Below are 16,916 nucleotides of genomic sequence, written 5' to 3' on the forward strand. Positions count from 1 at the left end.
GACATCAGTAGCTCCAGCTCCTGAAAATATGTTACGTGTCATTAGGTGCAACTGCCAGGCTGCAAGAGATGCACATGCAAGAAGCATAACATTGAGTGCACTCCAGCTTGTGGAAACTGCAGGGGCTCTGGCTGCAAAAACACTCCATGTGACAATGATGAGAATGATGACGACATTGTCGAGTTCTAACTTTAATACGCTTGATTTTTCTCAACATGTAGAGTAAGTTTATAATGGATGTAGTTTCTGAGTTTAATGCGAATTTTTATTTTCATTTCGAAACCTTCATCAGGTGATTGCCCCGAGTGGAATTGTGAATTTTGTCATATTTCAATGATTTACATAATTATATTGTATTGCCATAGACTTGATTTCATCTTGTGTCTTCAACGTTTCTTATTTTTTTTTGTCCAGGAGCCAAAATCAGTATCAGGTAAATAATTTTTTTTTTCAGGACAAAATATAGACATTTTTGGACAAAAAGTTATAATTTTTTATTTTACCCTCAATACATTTCACTTTTTTATAATTATTCTTGTATATCAATATACTGACCATAACGAGAAACAATTAGAATGCAGAAAAACATACATTTACATTTTAAAATATCAATCTTAACAATTTTCTCATTTTCCCCGAAGCCGGGTGGCGGCCATATTGGATTTCCATGATTTCAGGACTTTACCCCCGGAGGATCCCTTCAGACTTTTTTTCTGTCACTGAGGACGTATCCAGTTATCAAATTCTGTTGAGTTTGCTTTTGTTGCAATTTGTGGGAGGTCATCCGGCATTTTGCCTGTACTAGTTGGTAAGGGGGAATCACCCCCCCCCCCGGTCAAGGGGCCTCGCCACCTAGCCTATAACCCTCCCGGGGCCCGTCCCAACATTTTTTGTTGCAGAGGTTTCCTCCTATCTTTCACCGTTCAGGAGATTAGCATGTGCAGACAAACAAACAAACACACAAACAAAAACTTCAAAATATATATACGAGTGCATGCCTGTACGTGCGTGCCCGTACGTGCAAAAAATAAAAAATAAAGAAGAATTGTGACGTCATAGCACCGTGGCCTGTCATTGGTTTGGTAAATAAATGGCCATAACTTGGGAACCACTTGTCCAATTAATATCAAACCTTGAAAATGCACATCCACAGGGCCCAGCAATATACCTGGCAAGCTTCAATTAGATCGGATCAGTGGTTGTCGAGAAACAGCGGTCACAGACAGACAGACAGACAGACAGACAGACAGACAGACAGACAGACACAGAGATTGCTGAAATTATAGATACTAGTGCATGCCCATATGTGCGTGCCCGTATGTGCGTGGCCGTACGTGCAAACAAAAAAAAACTTTCAAACCGTGTGCCAGAAACAACAACCACACAGGCCGTTCCTTCGCTCTCGTAAACGAGACACACACATGCGTGTGGAGCTGTTGAACAGCTCCCAAGATGAGAGCAGCAATTTTTAGTAGGATTACCTTTTCTTAAATTGAGTGTAGCATTTAATTGAGGAAGCCAAAGCATTTAAAATGCTCTCAGTAAGCTACAGTTTTTGATTGTTGGTAATCAAAGCCTCTCTCTCTCTCTCTTTGTCACGCAGCTAAACATCTGGCTTTCTTGTTGGCCCTTGGAACAACATTCTTTGAGCCTTTAGCTTGGAGAAGCCTGATCATAAATCAGCACTGTTTTGGTATAGGTAAAAATGGTACATCTTGCAGTAGAATGAGAAGACAATATATATATATATATATATATATATATATATATATATATATATATATATATATATATATATATATATATATATATATATATATATTGTGATAAAGATCTGCCTGACCAATAACAGATCTTGCTAGTGAAAAGATCAATGCTTTGTCAGGCCAGGAGAGAATATTTGCTGGGGTGTTGTTACTTTCAAAGGAAACAATATCTAAGAAAGGAAATATAAACCTGATGGAAGTTGGGGAAATCATGAAAACAGATGAGCAGGAAAAAGTATATAAAAAGTAAACCAAACTGCTTGCGGGCGAGAGTTTAACTGAGCTGGGATACTGCAGGTAGTCTCTGTGTCACTTTCTGTCATGTACTCTTTTGATGTGAATTAAAAAGCTCTTCTCTACAATGATCAGTGTGGACATTGCTCGATCTCAATCAGCGGTGGAACATGATCTCGACACGCGCGCGTGCACACACACACACACACACACACACACACACACACACACACACACACACACACACACACACACACACACACACACACACACACACACACACACACACACACACACACACACACTGCTGGAATTATAGATAGATGAAATGAGGTCAATGAGATGACAAATGAAGGGGTTGAATGCAGTCTGCAGAGCAATGAGTAAGGAAACCATTGTTGTAAATCGTTTTTACCACCAAATTGAGATGTATTTCGTCGGCAAGCATGTTGAGTAGAGCTGAAGTCCTTAACACTTGCAAAGGCCACACTGTTTTGACAATTGGAAACAAAAAAAAGTTGTGCACTTTTTTTGATAAATTCTTTTCGGAACAATTTTTCTTCAATAAATAAATAAGAACAAAAATTGTCTCCATGTACACACCTTTATCTTGTTAGCACCTCTTCATAAACAACATTGCTGAGGAAACGGCGCTTCTTCTTTGTTTCCTCGTCCAGGGCAAGAATGCGGAGGCCGCTGGATCTGCCAACGTTTTGATAAATTATTAGTTTTAATGTCCAATTATTCAATTAGCGCCAACGTATTTTGCCTTTTCGCAATGTCGTCACAAGGAAAAACACAAAGGAGAGAGAGAGAGAGAGAGAGAGAGAGAGAGAGAGAGAGAGAGAGAGAGAGAGAGAGAGAGAGAGAGAGAGAGAGAGAGAGAGAGAGAGAGAGAGAGAGAGAGAAAAAAAAAAAAGAAAAAAAAAAAACAAAAAAACAAAAACAAAACAAAACAAACAAACAAAAAAAACGTTCGTGCAAAAAAAATAAATAAATTCCTTCCTGGTTCAGAGCATACCAGCTCACTCTGATGTTACCGAAATGTATGCACCGTCTAATATGAAAACGATCATATCTTGGGACATTGTGTTTATCTATAAATGCGCATAAGAAATCGAGAAATTATTAGAATACACGAAGTCATCATTATCCGGAAGTCCGTACGTTGTTTTGGCACATGTTTTACGCCAGATGCCCTTCTTGATGCAACCCTGGTCGCCTCTTACGACACAGGGATATGGTACACCTATTTTAACCGGGGTATACACCAGCTCAGTACACTGGTACTCATTTCGCCGACCTCGGAAGGATGACAGGCTGAGTCAACCCCCTGGTGTTTTAATTCAGTGGCCCAACGGGGCTTGAACTCAGGTCCTTTTTGATCCCAAGCCACTGCCCTAACCACTGCGCCAACACCAGGCTCTACTGAGTGCTATTCTCGTGAATTAAAGTTTTACTTGCCACTGAGTGACTCGTCTTTGAAAGTACTCTCTTGTGTTATGAAGTATGATTTGTACTGTTATGTAACTTGTGAGTACGTATAGTAAGTCTTACATATATGTATATATACAACGAACAATGGAGACATCCCTCCCCCTCCTCTGCGAAGAGGAAGAACCACCCTGCCGTCCCGTAATTCATGATGTCAACAACTCCCTCCCACCTGTGGTTGAGCGGGGGGATGGATCACGAGGGCATGAGTCACGCCGGGCGTGGGGGAGGGGGGTGGAGAAGGATAAGGACGAGATCCTTTCTTTGTTCTCGAGGAGTAAGCTTTTTGCTTCGGCAGAGAGTAGTCGTTCAGCAGACCTTCAGGTCCTGTTTGGCCTGGGTTAGGGTCGAGGACTTCAGAAGCTTTTTGCTTCGGCTGGCTCAGTGAGCTTCGGCTGAGGCTTGGCTCGGGATGAGGCTTTTTGCTTTGGTGGTTCAGTGGGCCTTCGGCTTCTGTTTGGCTCGGGAGAGCTTTTTGCTTCGACCTGCTTTGCTTGGAGGAGAATTGAGCTGGCCGCTCGGCTCGAGCTGCGAGTGGTGGCTTCTTCTTCTTGGTTCGTGGAGCTCTTTGTTCTCCATTTTGGTTCCTGCCTTGGTGCGACTCATCGACCTCTTCTTGGAGGTGGTTCCTTGGGGGAAGCGGCGCATCGACGGGAAGGATCGGTGCCTCGTCTCACCAGCACGTGTTGAAAAGCGCGGGAGGATTCGCGGGAGCTCGGGAAGGATCGCGGCTCATGGCGATTAGATCCAGCTCGCTCTCACTGGAGCCCGGGTCCAAACAACTTGAAGACCACACGAGGTGGAGAGGTTCGAGATAGGTTCTGGGTTTCAGCTCATCTGTCCTCCGAGCTGGAGACCATTATTAAAGGCCTCTGCCACCATTTCTTGGATGTGTGTGTGTGCGTACGTGTGTCCGTGGGCCCGTCTAATAAGTAGGAAATTAAGTGTTTCGTGTGCTGTAAATGTTTGCATCACATTTCTTAAAGTTGGTATAGTTCTGCTCTTACGTGCTTCCCTATTTCCCCATTATTATTAATAAATATCCCAATTGTTAAATGTTTTCAGCTCGTCGCGTCGATTCTTTCATTGACTGAGCATTTTGTGTGTTGGGAGTTAAAAAGCCGTTGGTTTTACATAAAAGGGGGACATTTGGACCGTCCCCCTTTCCGTACGTACGAGTTGCGTCGAGGGTGGAATATCCCGGTAGTTGGATCACGTGGGTATTTAGGTACATTGAAGATTGGCAATCGACCCTACCCCACATGATCTGCCCATTGGCGTATTTCGGTTCTTGTACAAGGACCCGTCGCTCGGACTTATCCGGGCGGCGATCTATATTCCGGGCGATTGGTCGGGCCGACTCGACTTGCGGCTCCGTTCAGAGCGGTCGGGTAGCGGCTGACACCCGGCCTGTAACAATATATACATATATACACACATATATGTTTTTTTCAGATCGCAGATTGTCTTGCGACCAGTACCGCATGTTTTGCTTGTTCACCTCCACCAAACAACAAGGAGCGGCGAAGGTCTCATGACGGACAACACATGTCAATGAACATATCATGTATTGTAATGTAATGTAAATAAACCATTTATCATGTATATTCGCCTGTGTTTCCAGATTTTATGGGCACCCTTTACATGTATATATGTATATCCATACATACAAACATACATACATACATACATACATACATACTAACAGGGTTTACCTGGTTTTGCCTGATTTCCCCTCCCTCCTCCCCACCCTACTTGTTCCCCTGCCTGCTCCCAACATACCCAGGCCCCAGCAAGGCTGATAATAAGCCCAGGCCAGATGGGAAATGTAGGCCCCCATTTCAAACTGCTCATTAAGTATTTTTGTAATCCGTGCTAAATACATATGACTAACACTATCCAAATGCTGTGAAATTGGTCTTACACAGTCAATTCTCACTGACCACCTTGTCTTTGACATTTTATGCAGCGAGACAGGAAGTTGTTCTTTCAGTATCTCCCACCGATGGGGACTTGAACTGAAGACATTGAACATTTTATGTATGGTAGGCCCATACCAACTGGCCCACCTGACCCCCCCCCTCTCTGTTCTGGCCTGAACATATTGTGAGGAGTGCTATTTTATGGTCACATCTGACCCATATTTAATACATATATAGTAATTAGATGTAGGGATTCAAACCCATTCTTATATACTCTGTAATGCATTTTACTAAAAATCTCTGTAGTTGTAGTGGCACTGTTTCCTCGTAAGTCAGTCCAGCAGATGCCCTCTAAAGGCACTGGCTGCGTTATTTTAGTGATAACAAACCGAGGAAGCTAAACGTTATCTTGGTTTTCCCAAGCATTCCACTCCTGGGCTCTTGTTTAGGTTGAACTGCATTTTAAAATCGTCATAGCCTTTCTTGCCGTCGGTTAGCCCATCACAGGCACAGTGCTGCACTCTATCCTGGTCAACCCACATTCCACTCTTGAGAAACTAATGGGGTTGGGCTTTTATTGTGAATAGGGCTGTGCTTTTACTGTGATACCAAAGCCAGACATGTCCTTACTCTTACCATTTCTGTGAACTTAAAAGGGGTTTTTGTTTGTCTTTCAAACATCCCACAGTGATAAGAAGCCTGGACAGGGGAGAGGGACTATTGCTGGGCCCTAAGATAAGAGCTCTTGTCACATCAACTAAGGTTAGAGTATAACCAGAGATAGATTGGAATTAGAGATGTATATAAGGGAGAGTTTTTGAATGTAATACTCAGTGTGGTTTTGGTCCCTCTCCACTGTGCTGGTTGAGCTACTGACATCACCTCCGCTGGCTGGCGTGTGGTCCTTCAATAAAGCTGCATTTTGGTGAATCCTCTTCGACTGACTCTCTTCATGCCGGGCCGGAGAATGGAGTCTTCAGTTGGCACCTCAGATGGGACCTCACAGACTCTGAAGCTGTGGACCGGAGGAGTGCCGCTTGGTGTACAGCACTTACAAGGGTCTCAGCTAAATGGTACATGGTGCGCAACACATCGGGCACCTGCAAAAGGATAGCCCTAGTTAGGTAAGTATTGTACACCCAGTGGAGAGAGTTCCTTTGAACGCAGCTTCAGGGGCTGCTGAGGTGACGAACTAATAACGGTAAACATATGAGGAGAGTCAAATGCGGTTTTATTGAAGGACCACAAGGGGCTGTTAGGCTGTATTTTGGGACTGGGAAGGGTGGAGGATAAGGATATCCAAGTGAAATAAGGAGAACCGAGTTGAAGTCTTGTATTCTGTGGTATTGGCTACGGCCATTTGAAATCTGTGTTGTCGTATGAAGAGGATAAGAAATATCCACGTGAAATAAAGAGAAGCAGGGTAAAATCTTGTTTTATAAGGTGTTGTGTGAAGAAAGACTAATAGGTTAAAGTCCTGTAAGAAGGCTTAAAGGCTGTTGATAAGAACGGGACCCTGGTTCCGTGTAATAAAAGGATAAACGTATTAAAGCTATAAGGCTGTTGAAAAGCTAAGAACATAAATATGGGGAATAGCTCTGTTAAATGTCGAGTTACCAAGAGGAACACCATTGAAAATCTTGGGGGGGGGGAAACATGGAAGAGATACAGTAGAGGGAGTGCAAGATTGGGTGAAATGGACGGCAGGAAGAAAAGACCCTTTCCCGTTGGCCGGATCCTTCGATCCAAAAGTATTGCACACAGTTAGCACAATGCTGACAGAGGGAAAAGCGGGAGGCCTGAGACAGAGAGAGAAACACTGAAGGGCGCCAGCCGCTTGGTTAACGGAGTCACAAGCTGAGACAGAAAATAAGCGTTCAGGTCTCGAAGGAATTTTGAACCAACGAATGACACAAGAGGAAGCGAGACAGGAGCAATTGAAACAAGCGCTAGCGCAGCTAGCGGAAAAGAACGATAACATAGAGGGGAAAATAACCACACGACCTGGGATAACAAAAGGAATTTACCCCGTCCTAGAGGAGAAAGGAGCAATGGGAGGGGTTGACATTCAGCCGTTCCCCATGATGCAAATGGCGCACAACGATTGGGTCTGGAGATCGTGGACACCCCAAGACATTAGGGGAGTAAAACAAATCTGGAAGAATGCTTAAAATCTAATCCAAGGAAAGCAATAAAAATACTGCATAACCAGATAAAAATGCATGGGGCAACGAGAACAGACATCGGATTCATATGTACGGCTGTACTACCCAGCTCGGTTTGGGGTGCCCGCTCAGTGGCATGGGAAGTAAAATCGGAGAACGAGGTGGACTATACTTTGAACTGGACCAGCCTCAATGACATTGAGCGAGCAACACAGACAACATATAGGACAAGAGGAACTACACTAATGGATCAATTAGCAACCGACATGGCCCCGAGAGTGATGGATTGGCAGGCAATCACAGAGCTTGTACAGGATATAAAGGAACCACCTAGCGCGTACAAAGCACGATTGTATGAACAGATTGAACTCCACTCGGGATATGAGGAGGTGGGAGTAGTGCCCAAACAATTCGTTTGTGGAAGGGTTGTGCGACGAAGTAACGAGAGAAGTAAAGACAACTCCAGATTGGAAAAACGCTGAGCCTGCCACTTTACATGAAAGAGCAAGGCAAGCATGGCAGACCTTAAAAGAAGAAGACAGGAGGGGGAACAGAACCGAGAGAGCCCTAATAATGAGGAATATAGAGAGAAAGGACCGCCAGTATGAAGAACGAGAAGAGAGACCCCGCAGGGATAACCCAGATTGGGAACCAAGGCAGGAGAGGGGACAGGGTCAACGAAGACTGTGGAACAGAAATAATGGCTCACAGAGGACAGGAGAATGTTAAAAGTGCGGAAAAACAGGACACTGGAGCTGAGAGTGCCAAGCGGCACCCAGGCAAAGGAGCTGGGACCAACAGCTGCCACCACACCGGGAAAGACCAACAGCGCCTCCTAGGGGAGAGGAGAGACAGGAGAAGGACTATTGACATAAGGATACCGTAGTGGCTCCACAAAGGGAAACGCGGAACGTGAGAGAATTGACCACAACGGTAAACGTAGAAGGAAAACAGGTAACATTTCTAGTAGACACGGGGGCCACACGGTCGACACTAAAGCAAGGGGAGACAAAGAACCTGCCTCTTTCGGGTGACTCAGTAAGAGTGATGGGGGTCTCGGGACGGAGAGAAGATGTCCCGATTTCAGATAAATTACGAATTGAAGTAGGCCCCCAGAAAGGAGAACATGCATTTTTGATCGCTAAACACACTCCGATGAATCTGTTGGGTAGAGATTTTCTGTGTAGAATGGGGTGTACCATAACATGTAAAGAAGACGGAGTTTTCATAGATGCCCCGCGAGCATTACAAGAAGAAGTGATGACCCTCATGATGAATGAACTCGGACCAGTGGTTTATTGGTTACGAATTATGTCTCAGGAGGGTAGAAACCAGCTGAGTAGGGATTGGGAAAGTACAAAAAGATTGCGAGATGTAGAGGAATGGTTGCTTTACAATGACATTGATTTGGAAGGAGTGGAATTGACTTTGCACTGTACTGTATACTACGATGAAACAGGGCAGGAATTTGAATACTCAGCCAAAGTGCACAGAGATTACACTGCTAAGCGCACACTGATGTCAACCAATTTATGGATCGGAAAGGAAGGAGCAGCGGTGGAGGTGAAACTAGCCGCCGAAGAACGCGAACTAATGAAGCATAGAGAAGGACTTACACCACACGTTTCAATGGCAGTAAGTAAAGAACACAGTGCGGGAGAATTGGGGAAAATGATTACCTGATTGAGATGCACCCCGGAACCAAAAGAAAGGGGTCGCAAGGCTCGGAACACCTTACACGCGATGAGGCGCGGGGATGGATGGAAAGTATGCTTACCTGATAAAATTTTGACCTGCGTGTTGGAAAGGCATGAGATGAACAGCGAGTAGCCCCGCCACCAGACAGACAGGCGAGCAGGGACCGAGGAAAGACTACAGTAAGTACCAGACAGACTGTGGACAGAACATCCCAATGATGTAGGGAGGGTGCTGGCCACGACGCCTGTGTCCATTCAGGTAAAAGAGGGGATACCCCTGTCTCAAGTGGGCCAATATCCATTATGAAAGGAGGCAATTGAGGGAATCGCACCGGTGCTCGCATCATTATGGGAGCAAGGAGTGGTAATACCTATGAAAAGCCCATGTAATACGCCTATCCTACCGGTGAAGAAACCCGGTGGAAATAAGTGGAGATTCGTGCAAGATCTACGGGCGGTAAATAAATGCGTGAAATCGTCTTTTCCTGCAGTGCCACACCCTGTCACGGTGCTGGCAGGAGTGCCATCGAGCGTAACATATTTCTCCGTGGTCGATTTATGCTCGGCGTATTTTTCCATTCCCCTGGCAAAAGAATCACAATACTTATTCGCCTTTAGCTACGCGGGACAACAATACACTTGGACGGTACTTCCGCAAGGATTTTGCGATAGTCCGGCACTCTTTTCGAAGGCCTTAAAAAAAGATTTGGAGGACACAGAGCTTCCAGAAGGTTCAGTGATGATTCAGTATGTCGACGATTTATTGATCTGCTCAGATGACCAGAGGAAATGCGAAACGGACACGGTGGTGCTGTTACAGGTGCTCGCTCAGAAGGGTCACAAGGTTAGCAAGGAGAAATTGCAGTTCGCACAAACAATGGTAATGTACTTGGGACATGTACTGGAAAAAGGACAGAGGAGTTTAGAAGCTGAGCGAGTGGACACAATCCTGGGACACCCGAAACCAACTACATTGCGGGAACTTCGGCGATTCCTTGGGATGACAGGGTACTGCCGGCAATGGATATCCGACTACGCAGTTTGGGCGCGGTCACTGTATGACATGGTGAAGGAAGCGAAGGGGGATAAGATCTCTTGGACGGACAACGCGGAAAAAGATTTCGAGACACTGAAACAGGCTTTGGCCTCAGCACCTGCATTGGGGTTACCGAATTATGATCTTCAATTCACTTTATTTGTCCACGAAAGAGGAGGGTTCGCCCAAGCAGTACTGACGCAAGAACACGGAGGGAAAAATAGGCCAATTGCGTACTACAGTAGTCACTTTGACCCGGTTGCCGCCGCCTATCCCGGGTGTTTGCGGGCGGTGGCCGCGGCACAATACGCAGTAACCGCAACAGCAACCTTGGTTTTGGGCTCCCCACTGACAGTGAAAGTTCCGCATGATGTGGCTGCGCTGATACTGCAAAACAAAACACAACATATGTCGGCGGCACGGGCAGTTCAACATGATCTAGTACTCTTAAAGGCAACTACCATTATGATCGAAAGATGTTTGCCATTGAATCCAGCCTCCCGACTGCCAACAAGTGGCGAGGGAGAGGCACATGTGTATGAACAAGTGCTGGTGGAAGAAACGAAGGCCAGACGCGATCTTCAGGAAGCCCCCATAGCGAACGTGGAGTTAGAGCTGTTGGTAGACGGAGCGACGAGGAAGAACCGATGGGGGGAAACCATCGCTAGTCTTGCAGTATTTACTGCTAATGCCACCATGAGGAAGGAATTGTTACCAAAAGGATTTTCAGCGCAACAAGCCGAATTGAAAGCACTAATACGTGGATGTGAAGTGGGAGCCGGTAAACCATTGAACATATATACAGATTCCAGATACGGCTGGGGCATTTTACATGACTCCGCTGCCATATGGGCCTTGAGGGGTTTTAAAACGTCTGCCGGAAAAGTTATCAAACATGGGGAGCTGATTAAAGAGTTGATACAAGCGGCGCAAGAGACACAGCAGATTGCGGTGATTAAATGCAAAGCCCACACAGGAGGGACAGACGATGTTTCGAAAGGCAAGAATCGAGCAGACTTGACGGCAAAAGCAGTGCTCGATGAAGAAGAATCTAACCCGCAACCATCCGCCAGCATCTACGTGGAACAAATGGTGGATGTTCCCCGAACACAGGAACAACTCAAGGATTTGCAAGCCTCCGCACCAAAGGAAGAGCAGGAATCATGGTGGGTGAAGGAGGGTGCACAACAAAACACACAGGGAGTGTGGGTGGATGAACAGAGTCGACCTTTCGTGCCTCAGAAATTGCTACCGTGGCTAGTATTAACTGCCCATGCGCAGGGACATATGGCCGCTAAAGGGGTATCGGAAATTATTCGTCAAACCTGGAATGCTCCGGGTGTGACGAAAGCGGTGGCAGAGATGGTAAGCAATTGTGCGACCTGTGGTAAACATAATAGAAAGCATGCCGCCAAGAAACGGGGAGCACACCCGCCTCCGTCTGGATCTTTTCAACACTTACAGATGGATTTTGTAAAAATGCCGGCATATAAACACTGCACATATGTGTTGGTAATCGTAGATATGTTCTCAAAATGGGTGGAGGCTTTCTCCACCACCAAACAGGAAGCTGAAACAGTAGCTGGGCTGCTTTTACAGGAAGTAATTCCGCGATTTGGGATTCCAACACGATTGTCGTCGGATCAAGGAGGGTCTTTCACGGCAAAGGTAATGGTGAATGTCGCCAAGGGCTTGGGCATTAAACAGAAACTACATTGCCCGTACCATCCTCAGTCGGCAGGAGCAGTGGAAAGGGAGAACCAAACCTTAAAACTGACACTTGCAAAACTGTGTGAGGGCCAACAACTGCCCTGGCCAGACGCGCTTCCCATAGCGCTCATGAGAATGCGAGCACCAAACAATGCCACAATGCAACTTACCTCACATAATATGTGAATTACATGTCTATCAGTTTGTTAATGAGCCTTGAAAAGTCAGGTGAAAACCAAAAGTTTTTTTATTTAGTAAAGATCACGATTTTCTTTCCTCTTTATTATGAGAACGAACCTTCATTGGGCAGTGTGTGTTAGACCGCTGCCATGATCACAGGGAACAAAACATCCATGATCACAGCGAACAAAATATGCATGACCTCATTTGAGTTGTAATCCATCCATCCATTGGGACCATACTCTGTACAGAGTGTTGGTGCTGCCTCAGCCGTCTCCTGGGCTATTGGACACAATCCTGATCGGGTCACCACTCCGACATAGGATACCAGCAAGCTGGCACTCATTTTGCCGACCTCGGAAGGATGACAGGCAGGGTCGACTCCACCTGGTATTAATTCAACATCCGAGAGGGATTTGAACTCAGGATCCTAGGATCCCAAGCCCACCACCCTAACCAATTAAGCCAACACCAGGCAAGAGTTGTAATTAAAATGTATCCAACCCTAACAGCTTGGTTTCCTCAAAACAGTACCTTCAGTTAATGATGGAAGATGCATTGTTAAGTCTTCAAATGGTCAATGGAGGCCTATGAACCCTCTGTTAGGCGGAGCAAAAAATATGGCGGCGATTTTTGGGTGGTTGGAGGGAAAGTCGGGACCTGGCTAATAGGCCGTGCTTGTGACACTGGGAGAGAGAGAGAGAGAGAGAGAGAGAGAGAGAGAGAGAGAGAGAGAGAGAGAGAGAAAAAGGCATGACCTGTAGAGTGGGCAGTGTTTATGACCCAAAGACACAAATATATATACCGTGGTGCCCCCAGAATCCGAACACCCCATTGTTTGAACAAATTGGAATCGGAACAATTTTTTCGAGAAAATTTTGCCCTAAAAACCTAATACATTTTAAAAACCCGAACACAACGTAGCGTTCATGTTTGTTCACGTGTCTCCCCTCCTGTTCGAGCCGCATCTTCGCGCTTTGTTAATTCAGTTCGTCGGTGGAAGGACTCGTGAAAGCATCTCTCGTGTGTCGATCGATACTTTAGGCCTCAGTCACATTTGCTCTACGGTGAGGATACGGTTGCCGTACGCCCTCTGAATTGACAGAAACGTGCGGCAGCCGCAGAGAAACTGAGGTGGCCTCAGGGTGGCCCTACGCCATATGGCTATATTTTACAGGCCGTAAGGTCGCCGTGGAATTATAACGCGGAGTTATAACTTTTTTCATTTCTACGTTCGTCGTAGAAATTCGACAAGCCGAAACAAAAGAACTGGTAAAAAAAATTAACCCATTCGTTACCATCCGTCTGGCCGCACGTTCGGCTTAGGGTCCCCTTGCGGTCCCCCTGTGGTTGCCTTACGGGCACTTTGCATCTGCCTTGAAAATTCTATGGCCGCCGCAGGAACGCCCTAAGGTCACCGTGCGACATCAAATCAAAGACCGTACGGCACCCCCACGTTTTCGGTCGACACAATTTATAAATACCCCGTGCGTCTACCCGAAAAATAAAAACATATGTGACTGCTACATTGTGTGACCGTGGAAATACTGCGGCCACTTTATAATTGCTAGTGCCCGTACATTTGTAGACCCTCCGGCCTCCGAGCCAAATGTGACAGGCCTTACCTCGTGTTTTCACCTTCATTTGTGATGTTTGTTTTTTTAATCATCTTTTGTTTTAATTAATAACAAAAAAAGCAATCCGATCACGTGGTGTGACGGACTGTCGGGCAAGGATTGAATTTCACAGCAAAACCAGTTGTAATTTGGAATATCCATGATTACGTCAGCCCGATCCGCTTGATGAAAGTGATTGTGGTTCTGCGGCCATCATGTTTGATGAGCTGCCCTGGGGGCAGCGCTCGCACAGAGTGCGCGAGCGATCGGATCCCAGGCCGGAGCTCGAGCCTGTGTGGACCTTTGGATGTGGTGATTGTACCAGTTTACATCCCATACACCGCCACCGAAGGTCATTTACTCATCTTGTTTTACCTTAAACATAGGGAATTTCAGTTTAAAGTGTCTTGAAAGTGGGTTTTCTTTGGATCCACGAAAGGATTAATTCACTCCATTATTTCTTATTGGGAAAATATTTTTGGAATCTGAACTTTTTGCAATCCGATCAGCCTCTTGGAACGAATTAAATTCGGATTCTGGGGTCACCACTGTATATATATATATATATATATATATATATATATATATATATATATATATATATATATATATATATATATATATATATATATATATTGTTGTGGGCCAGAGGTCTGGCGATGAGAACAACCGCTAGGTGGAGAAAGTTACGTAGATTCCCACCGGACTCTCTGGAATTGTAGGCTGTCGCTCTCGGATAACTCCGTGTGCCGGCGGGTCGCTGTACTGACCATGGACGCCAATATCTCAACTGCGTAGCGTAGGGTCTTTTTGTCTAGAACCAATTTACCTAATTAACTACGCGATTTCGACTACCGGGGAACCACGCCCTCGGAACGTCTTGCTCGAACTGCGTCACTCCACCAACTGCGGTAGGGTTCCAACTACCGACTACCAACTCCGGTTCGGGTGCAGTCGAGCGGAACTGCCAAAGCCGTGCCGGCTAGGATGAGCAGATTATCGGGTACAAAAACCCGGCAAAACTCAGATCCGAATCATGCTGGACCAATGAAAGAAAGGACGGAAACGAACTGGGAACATTTTTACAATAATTTATTTATAATAAATGAGGACACAGAGCAAGACTTATCGTGGATATGTAAGCAAGCATTTACAATGATGGAAAACACAGAAAACACTTCGGCCATGCCGGGAAAACCCAGCCCCCACTCCACACGCGCCCACACTCGTCAAAAAGAAGTTACAAAGTTTGTGGAAGCCGAGAAGGAACTGCCAGAGATTCTGCCTCGGACAGCGACTCGCCGGTTCGGCGAGTGAAGCGCTTGTTCACTGGTGTTGTCAGTTTGTTTGTTGGATGGTCTTAGATGGTTTGTTGGATGGTCTTAGATGGTTTGTTGGATGGTCTTAGATGGCTTGTTGGATGGTTCGTTGGTTGTAATAACCCACCTAAAAGAACATCGCAATGCGCACCTTTGATTCTCCCACTAGACAAACGGAAGGGACCTGTCTCACATGTACTTAACGGAATAACTGACCTTTGGGACAACTGTATGTTTGAATGCATATGGTTTCCAGATCCGTAACAATACATATATATATATATGCATATATATATATATATATATATATATATATATATATATATATATATATATATATATATATATATATATACATACATGCATTATATATATATATATATATATATATATATAGAAATATATACATACATGCATTATATATATATATATATACATATATATGTACATACCGTATGTTGTGATGTGGAAGTTGCCTCTGGATAACTCTGAGTGGACAGCGTGTCTTTAAGAGACCACAATCACCAGTTGCCCCAAAACTTCCTGCGGGATCCCACGCCGAGTCGCGTTACCATTCACAAAAGCCAGAGTGTGAGTGGATACCATGTCGGCGGGCACACAACAGACCTTAATCAGGTGGTCAAGTGGAACCAACGTTGCAGAACCGTGTCTGAGATCCAGGGTGCGATTTGTAAAATTTCCAGTGTGGGGAATAAAATTGACAGACATTACGTTTTTGTTTTTTTTTGTTATTTCTGACTTTTACAACTTCCAAGCTATATATAACTATCTCAACATAAAGCTGAAAAGTTACAGTCACAAATATATCACCGTGGGGGACTGACGGTTATTTGCCCAACAGGCACGGTGAAAATAAGGGATTAGTTGGAAGGGGCCATGCCCCCCCCTTCTGAAGTGGTATGGTCATGGAGAGCACAACTTAAGTTAATGGCATGGTTTTTATGTTTAATGAAGAGTTTGGTCTGCATCTGGCCATCGGTTTCCGAGAAGATTATTAAATAAATTACCTGCATTTGAGGCAAACCCCCCCTTTAGCCTGTTATAGGGGGTGGATCTGGATGGGGAGAACAACTTGTGGGGAAGATACGGCGATGAGGAGCACAACTTAAGGTTAGGGTATTGTCCTGATGCCTCGTGGTGAGTTTTAAACGATCTGGATCTGTCTGGCGGTTTCTGAGAAAATTTTTGAATAAAATACAAATATTTGGGGTTAAACCCCCTTTCACCCCATTTATAGGGGGCGAATCCAGATGACGAGCACAGCTCCATGAGACTTTGCTGTCCTGATGCATTGCCCCAAATTTGGTCCATATCAGTCAGGTCATTTGTGAGAAGACATTTTAGTCAAATGTTGACAGACGGCCACACACTGGGACCCACTCGACGAGCATATTTCAGAGAAATAACCGAAATGTATGAGTTTAGCTGATAAATTTTTCACAATGAAAAAATAATCTTGGAACTTTTTAGATCTACATGTGCAGATTCAAAACTTATTACTGCTTAAATCGAAGTTTGACAGGTGAATAACGGATATATACTGTATTATTTTATGTCAGATTGAAATACAGCAACGCAATGATGATGATATCGTTGATTTTCATTGGTTAATTTGCTGTGCTTTATCCCACAGAGTTTTGTGACATCATAGTAATGGATAAGTGGAATCCCATCCGATCCACTTTGTACAACCTCAAAGCATGATCAGGATCTTGTGAAACCAAACTCCATGGCATTTAAAAAAAAATCATGCTTA

Source organism: Eptatretus burgeri, chromosome 12 (assembly GCF_056783735.1).
Source record: "Eptatretus burgeri isolate ZD-2024b chromosome 12, Ebu_testis_v1, whole genome shotgun sequence".
Classification (NCBI taxonomy): Eukaryota; Metazoa; Chordata; class Myxini; order Myxiniformes; family Myxinidae; genus Eptatretus; species Eptatretus burgeri.